The sequence below is a fragment of the Notamacropus eugenii genome, chromosome 4, assembly GCF_028372415.1.
Source record: "Notamacropus eugenii isolate mMacEug1 chromosome 4, mMacEug1.pri_v2, whole genome shotgun sequence".
Lineage (NCBI taxonomy): Eukaryota > Metazoa > Chordata > Mammalia > Diprotodontia > Macropodidae > Notamacropus > Notamacropus eugenii.
The window spans coordinates 227,784,172-227,793,314 of record NC_092875.1 but is presented as its reverse complement, the minus strand read 5'-3'; positions in this window follow the sequence as shown (position 1 = coordinate 227,793,314).

The following is a 9,143-nucleotide window of genomic DNA, read 5'->3' as shown; positions in this document are numbered from 1 at the left end:
AAATAATTCCTTTTTTCCCTCATATAAAACTTAAATCTACCTTTCTTCAATGTCCAAGTATTGCTCCTGATTCTACCCTCCATAATGAAGTAGATCAGATCGAATCCCTCCCTTTTTCAGTAGACTTCAAACTCAACATGTGATAACAATATGCCATAGTAATGAAGGGATTAAAATGGAGTCTCAGTGCCAGCTTCTCGTTGTCTAAAGCTTGAATTCCACATCAAAGGTAAACCTGCATTTTTATCACTAAAGTATCAGAGCTACCCAACTGAGTGACTGTGGCTGAGTTCAACAATCTACTGCAACTCCAAATGGGGCAAGTCCATATAACTGGTTCTGAGATCTCAACTCAATTCAGTAACTAATAGAGCTCAGAAGAAGGTGTTTGGTGGGATGGGGAGATTTTGCCCTAGATCAGACTGATTTGGAGGCACAAAAAGCTAGCAGTTTCCTAGTCTAAGCTGTTCCTGAAAACCTGTAGTAGCACATTTACTATCCCAAGAAAGCAGCAGTAAGACTAGCCACAAAATTCCCTCTAAAAAGGCATAAAGCTTGACCATAACCCTAAGTCCAATTTCAGAATTTAGGCTGGAATTAAAAGCAAACAAAAAAGAACTCCACAATAAAAATCTATAATGGTAACAAGGATAGTCAAGACACAAAACCAGAAGAAGAGAATGACTCCAAAACATCTGTAAGAAAATCCTCAAAGAAAAGTATAAAAGAAATATACATATATATTCATATGTATGAATACATATGTAGGAAAGCCCTGGAGGAAAAGAAATGGAAAAGAAATTAGAAATATAGAAAAAAAATTGAAAGGGAATTAACAGATTTGTACAAATGACACAAACCTTGTATCAAGCAATCAAGCTTGATACCAAGCAACAACTTCCTGAAAAGTAGGAAGAACCAAGTAGAAGCTAACAACTCTTTGACACAATAAGAAATACTGAAACAAACCCAAGAGACTGAAAAATAGATGAAAGTGTAAATTATCTCAAAAGTAAAAGCAACTGACCTGGATAACAGATAAAGGGGAGATAATTTAAGAATCATTAGTCCAACTGACAATGATGAACAAAAAAGAGCTTAGATATGATATTTCAGGAAATCATAAAGGAAAACTGTATAGATCTTTTAAAAACAGAAGGCAAACAAGAGCAAATTCTCCAGGCACTCCCTGAAATAAACTCCAAAATTTAAATGTCCAGTAACATTATAATCCAAATCCAGATCTTCAATGTCAAAGAAAATATACTCTAAGCAGCCTGAAAGAGTTCAAGTACTGAGGAGTCACAGTCAGAATCATGTAGTTTGGCAGCCACCATATAAAGGAGTAAAGAGCTTGGGACATAATACCCCAGAAGGTAAAAAATTAAAGTTTACAATTAATAATAACTTATTCAGAAAAAATTAACATAAGCCTATAAGGAGAAAAACAAATTGGACATTTAATGAAATGGGTGATATCCAAGAATTCCTGATGAAAAGACCAGAGCTACAAAGAAACTTTTAAGTTCAAACTCAGAAATGGAAAGAAGCATAAAAAGATGGATGTAAGACACAAAATAGTGATAACTTGCTTACACTTACCTTGATAACCATTTCTTTCTGATCTTTTATCATCATCAATGATCAGGGAGGGAGCCTAATTAGACAGAATGCCTTGATTATCTCAAAATAAAAATGGAAAAGAAGAGGAATATAGTAGTGGGGCAAAGGCAGATGAAGGTCAGAGAACATTATCTCACAAAATCATTATGCAAGTAGACATCTACACAAACAAGGAAGAAAGGGTGAGGGAAGGGGCTGACACAAACTTTACTTCCATCTTTGTTGGTCAAAGGAATTAAGGATTCCCATAAATGCGAGTATAGAAATATATTTTACTTAACGGAAAACAAGGGAAAGGAAAAGAAAGAGAAAGGGGAATAAAAAGGAAGAGAGATGAATAGAAAGATTAGTCCTAAGTAAAACAAACTTTAAGGATATAAAAATATTTATAGGTCTTTTTATGGTGACAAAAAATTAGAAGGTGAGTGGGGTGTCCCTTAATTGAGGAATGCCTGAACAAGTTGTGGCATCAAAGATGATAAAACACCATTGTGCTGAGAGAAATATTAAAGGAGATAGTTTCAGAGGAATGTGGGAAAATATATGAACTGATGCAAACCAAAATAAGGAAAATCAAGAGGAAATTTTTTTATAAGGACAATAAAGGCAAATAACTTTGAAAGACCTAAGAACTCTGAGCTGAGGACTAGTGATAAAACATTTTCCCCATTTTTTATTAGACAGGGAAAGGATTCAGAATACAGAATGAGACTTTTCTTTCTGGATAATGGACATGTCCAAAACACAGATTTGTTTTTTATAAGTTACACGTATTTTTCTTTCTCAATTAGAGGAGTGAGAGAAAATAGATTTTTTGTTGATTAAAAAATAAAATTTAACTTAAAAAGTAAAGGATGTGAGCAATAAAGAAAAAATATTTAACCAATGTAAAGCACTTAACACTATGATGACACCAAAGGTTGCAACTAGAAAATAATTTCTTTAGTATGTGGAAAGCTATGACAGCCAAAGTCACCACTTGGTAGCACATAAATTTATTTGTAATACTTTATGGAGTATGGTGGGAAAAGGATCTGTTAGAAACTAATCCCTATCTTTTTAAATAACAATATTCTTCTGGTGCAGGTATGTGATTGTAAATCATGAAATCCCATAGACTCCAAAGAATTAAAGTTGCCAGGTCTGATAGGTAGAACTTAGGCTCTAGTCAAAGTATTGCAGAGAGATCCATGGCTATTGTGAAAAGAATGCAAAAAAGAATGAAGCAGTGTAAAGAATGTCATGAGATATATGACCTAAAAAGGAGATGGCAGATAATATCATGTAGTGAGGCAGAAGGATAATTCATGGACAGCTTACCTGCTCCATTAGTATTCCTGCAGCTTCCCCAAATCTGGAAGTTTCAGAGTGCATTGGGTGATCTCTCTGGAGGGGATTTAGTGAAAGAACGTGAAGAAGGGCGATATAGGATAGAGAGATGTGAATAGATTATGATCTGCACTAACTGAGATATTATCTACATTTTTGAGATCACAAATCCAGACAAGTGTAGAAACATGACAGGGGAAAGTTTTCCAAAAGTTGAACAGACTGGTTCAGGAAATAAGGGATCATATAACTGAAGGTCTTCAAGTGAAATCTGAATGATGGGGATATTGATGGCACACGGAAGAAGAGGGTTCATTTTTAGCTAGACGTTGTTTTAGTTGATGTCCAAAGTCCCTTCCAACTCTACAGTTCTAAGGAGTCTGTGGTAACTATGGAGTTGCATGACTATTTCATGAAAATGTAAGCTATACAAATATTCCTTTATCTTCCAATTTATTGATATAGAAGGCCACCATTAGACTTCTACTGTCACACAATTCCAGTGTTTGGTATTATCGAGTTGGCACATAGGAGGTTATACCCTACAAAGTAATACATAAGCTACTTTTCAGGGTTTTCCTAGTAGTTCCATTCCTAAAGAATGCATGGTTTGTGGGATTAGTCTGTAGAGTAGTAATACAGAGAGAATGAATATTATTTTTTCCTTCACTTACTTTGTCTATTTCTCTGCATATAAGGAGGCTTAACACTTGCCCAGCTATCTATCCATCCTTGTCTGTGTTCAGGGTTCATGAGTAAATCTTCAGAAAGTCACGTGAAATCCAGAGGGAAATAAAAAAGAGTTAATCATTTGGAAACACAGAAGAAATACAAAACCATCCATATTTAAGCTTGCCAGTTATCTAGATTCACAGCCTGGGGAAGTGCCCAGAGAAGTAATTTAGACACAGGAAACCTGGAAGCTGGCTGGCCTACACTTTTGCTATATTGTAAATCACCTACTGTCTCCTTTGGGGGCAAAAAACCTAAACATTATATTTAGTACATCCAAAGTTTATAATTGAATGATGAGGGGCAACATAGGAGAGACAAGGTCACCAACCAGAGGAAATGACTCAGCAGTGCACACACACTACAGGCTTTGGGAACGTCACACCATTGGTTCAATGAGGGGTAGGATGGGAGTAACTGCTCAGGCAGGGAGGATGAGGAAATTGACTTGAATTAATATAAAGTCCTTAACACTGGTCTCCCTAGGGAGAAAGTGGTATTTATTTTAGGGAGTGAAGATAAAATCAATAGCCTAATGCATTATGTTAAACAACTAAATTGGAGGAGCTGTTTTAAATAGCTCAAATTGAGGCTTCTGAATGATGTCTTATCTCCTGCATGAATCTGAGAGTAATGGAGCTAAACTGATTTAGCTAATCTTGGGAGACTCTCTAAATCTGATAGGTCCAATCATTCTGATCTTTTCTAAAGCCTCCCCCAGGGGCAACAATTTCACAAATGCCACTCAAAAACATTCAACTGTGATTCAACTTAATTTTTGTTTTATATTTAGTTCAATTAATTGCTAGGCATAGTAAAACTAAACATCAGCTTTTGCTTCACACTTTTTCATGTTTCAGATACAAACGCACCTTTTATTCGGATTGAATCTATTCACATTGTCCATGTTATGGGATAATTGTTTGTAGTTGAAAATCCAAGAATTTGCTTAAGAAATCCTCTAATTGATGATGTCTAAGGGATTTTCCTCAAAGCTTTGGAAATATAGGGCAAAATATCATGGGGGAAACAGAGTTTACCAGTTTGTTGAAAGAATGGGATAACTCAATTCATTCTTTAACATGAAGCCATCTGTGATCACTCATTTTGCAGGGATTTTTCTCTTCTCTTACTTCTTAGCCTGTACTGTCTATATCACTTATTCAGCACTCACTATATTCTGCATCTTGAACTCAGTGATACTGTTGCCTTGAAGTATTTTATCTGTTTGCTATCTGACATTGCATATTGTATGATACTTTACATATATGCAGATATACATGTATGTATGAACATATGCATTGTATATGTATACGTGCATGTGTATAGTTGTATTGTTTTGCCAACTGCAAATTGCCTTATGTTTTTTTCTTTTCCTTACAGCATAAAAGACTAGCAGGGGTGGGGAGCCTGCAGTCTAGCAGACACACGTGGCCCTCTAGGTCCTCAAGTGTGGTCTTTTGCCTGAATCCAAGCTTCATAAAACAAATCCCCTTAATAAAAGGTCTGTAAAATTTGAACTCAGTCAAAAGGCTGCAACCAAAGCCTCAAGACCATAACCAAGGTCACAGGTTTCCTACCTCTGGACTAGACCCTGCCCCAAAGTAGGGATTAATAGGCCTAAAGAAACTTTCCTGTTAATAGCACTATCAGAATTCCTTCTGGAATCTTAACTTGGGAAGGATCTTCAGTAGGATAAATCATCTGGAATTGTCCACATCAAATATTCTCCTTCATTAATTCTCATTGTAGACAATTATAAGACTGTATCTAGCTGCAAATTTTGAGACATGGACCAATTCTGGAAAGGGTTACTGAGTATTATTTTTATAGGTATTTTGATTATGGAAGGCTCAGTAGTAATCAAAGAAAAACAAATATGCAAGCTAAAAGCTGAAGAAATTTCAGCTTTTACTTTGACTCTGTAGCTTCAATTGCCTGTAGGAGGGGCACAGACTCATTTTTCCCCTGGTAGTCTAGAAAAAATACTGAATTTGAAGTTAAAAGTTCTAGTACTGTTTATGATAAAACTACTTGAATGACTGAGCACTCACTAAGCTTGTTTTCTTCATGAGTGTTAACAGTAGTAGTAACAACACTGATTATTTCTATGACACTTAAAAGTTTTCTGAGGATTTTCTTCACAACAGTCCTGTGATTTATGCAGTTTTTTAGTGAGGAATGAGAAAGTTTAGGCTACCAAAGTATACAATGCAAAGAAGTAGAGCAAGATCAGGGAGAAAGAAAAGCAGGCTTTATTGAGAGGAGACACAATAAGATGGGGGCAACCCGGGAGGAGGAAAACATGTCCTTCTCAAGTAGAATTGTGTGTGCCCAAAGTAGTAAAATTTGGTAGGTTTTTATGGGAACAAAATGGGTGGGGATGGAAAAAGTATGAGGAACCTGGGTCTGGGGACCAGGGTTGATTGATAGTAAGTGGGGAGAGGCCACAGAGATCGAGAAGGATTCAGGGAGACTCCTGGTGAATTGGCAGTCATTTGATATTACTGTAGACCTTAATTTGATAGGTGACTTAGAGGGTTTGAGCCTCACCCTAGAGCCTCTTTGTTTAGCAGTGTAGGGAGGGTAGTTACTAAAGTCCATGAAGTAATAAAAGCATTACTGTCCCTATTTTACAGATGAAGAAACTAGGTAACAAAACTAGGTTATCAGCATTTGAACTCAAGTCTTCTGACTCTAAGTCCAGCCTTCCAAATGAATTCACATAATAGAATAAGAAAAAAAGATGGGGGGTAGCTGGATGGCTCAGTGTATACAGCACCAAACTTGGAGTCAAGAAGACTCATCTTCCTGAGTTCAAATCTGATCTTAGACATTTGCTACCTGTGTGACCCTAGGCAAGTGTATTGATAATGAATTTTTGCTTATTGTTAATGTAATTTTGCTTCTTAATGAGAAGATCTTTCCCATCCATTAATGGCCCTTGTGACTTGCTTAAGTCACATGGAAGCCTGAGTCACATAATTCAAATCACATGGAACAGGAAGAGGCAGGCTAGAGCAGAGCTGAAATGAAATTGGTCAGAGCAGTCAGAACTGAGGGAGACAGGCAAAAGCACACAGCTGGCTAGAGTGAAGAAGAGGGCTTGTTTGTGATTTTGTTTAAGTGAGTCTGTTTGTGATTTGTTTAAGGGAACTGGTTTGTGGGAAGCCTAACAGAGGCTTGGGGATGGTAGTGCCCTCTGCATTGTTATTGTGAATAGATTTCTTTGTTACTATGATGGATTTGGCTTTCTGGTTTTGGGATTTGACTTTCTGGTGTCTGAATAAATGTTTTGGTTCTCTCTTCTATGTGGAGAGTCTGTAGTATTTCATGATTCAGAGTTGTGCTGGCATATTCATAGCTACCTCAGGCACTGTGAATATTGCATTGGTGCTACAGTAAATCACTTAATCCTGAGAACAGTTTTCTCATCTCCAAAATGAGCTGGAGAATGAAATGGCAATTCAGTATCTTTGGCAAGAAAACTTCAAATGGGGTCATAAAGCGTTGGATATGACTGAAAGGACCCAACAAGAACAACATCAATAACTGTATACTTTGAGAACTTAGACAAGGTATATGGTATAATGGCATGGTATGCTATGTGATATAATGAAAAACATAATGGACTTGGAATTAGGATTGATCTGAGTTCATATCTTGCCACAGATACTTATTAGTTGTGTGTCCATGGGCAAGATATTTAATTTTACTGAGTCTCAGTTTTATCAACTCTAAAATAAGAAAAGCAGTTATCTGTAGAGCTTACTCTCCAACAGGGAAGATCATATAAAATGTATTTTTCAAAACTTAAAGCACTATATTAAAGTCAGTTATTATTACTCCTTGCCTCACAAGGTTATTGCAATGAAAGCCTCTTGTAAACCTTAAAGTGCTTATGTAAATGCTATATGTTATTATTTTTTTCAGCAGCAGATGCTCAATAAATATTTAGTGCATGGTGAATTAAGGAACATTGATTTCATAGAATCATAGAGTTCTAGTCTAGCTGGAAACCCAAATAAAGTTACACAGGAATCATATGTTCACATACACACATGCAAGCATGGGTACATGTATGCATGGGTCTGTGTGTATGTATGTATGTTGAAGCTGAAAGATCAGAAAATTTAAAATAACTGTGGATGTCCTTACAAGGAAAAACAATTATGAGCCTATTTCTTATTTTTTTCCCTGAACCAATTAATTCTTTTCTAATGAATACAGAGTATAGCCATCATACTATATTATGACAGGGCAGTATTTCATTCAGAGGTAGGCATATTTCACTAATACATTCATGTCCAGCACTAGAATGCTAATATACAAAATTGAAATCACACAAGTAATCATCTCAGCTAGACTCAAGCGAATCTTCCTGTTCACTCCCACTACAATCAAGACTATATTAAAATATTAATGTGAGGATTAAACTGTACAAGGAACAGGTCATGCCAGAGGAAGATTAAAGAGAATACAACAAGATGCCTATTGAGTCACCAGACACAATGCTTCATCTCTGTGGGTTTATTAAAAAGGCTGTAACAGCAGTGTATAGGCTTTTAAGCTCTATTTGTGCAAACCAGAAGATGGAAGGGGTAGGGGGGACCTGAGCTAATATTAGCAATACTCTCTCAGCAGTCATTGTTGCCAATAGAACCGGTGGTTCATTGTGAAATTTAAATATCTGTATATTTAAGTTATTGATAAATCTGCCTCTGTTTAAACTCTTGGAATTTTCAGTGTTGGACACACCATTGAGAGATTCTATGAATTTCAGTTTGAAATTGACTACTATTGTAATTGACAACTACGTGAAATAATGTTAGGTTTTAAACAGCACAAATGGTGAAAATGTTTGTGCTGTCAAGATGGGATAAATGACACAGCCCTTAAAATCCCCAAATTGTGGACCATCCAGGAAGGGATTTCACTATTTTAGATTCAAAACAACACTAGAAATAAGTAAAAGGAAATAAACTACTTGATGGATATGATTATATTTTATTGAAGGATGGAAACTGGTGGGATATCTAGGGTCTAGCATGACTTACTCACCGAATGGTTATCTTTTGACTCCCTGGGAGTTACTTATTGTTTACAAACTGATTTTTGCTGAAGTGTAGGTCATAACATGTTATGACCTCAGCTCTATAAGTTCAGTGATTTTCTCTCACCTCCAAGACTAAATTTAAACTCCTATTTTGGAATTTAAAGCTCTTTATAACCTGACCCTGTCCTCTTTTTCTAGTCCTCTCATACTTTGTTCCTTTCCACATACTGTGTGGTCCAACTACACTGAACTATTTGCAGTTATTAGTATTAGGTGTTAGTATCATTTTACCAATAAGGAAAACAAACCTTTGACAGATTAAGTGACTTTTGCTCATAGTCACACGGTAAATGCTAAAGTTGAGATTTTAACCCAAATTTTCTTTACTCTTTACTCCAAATTC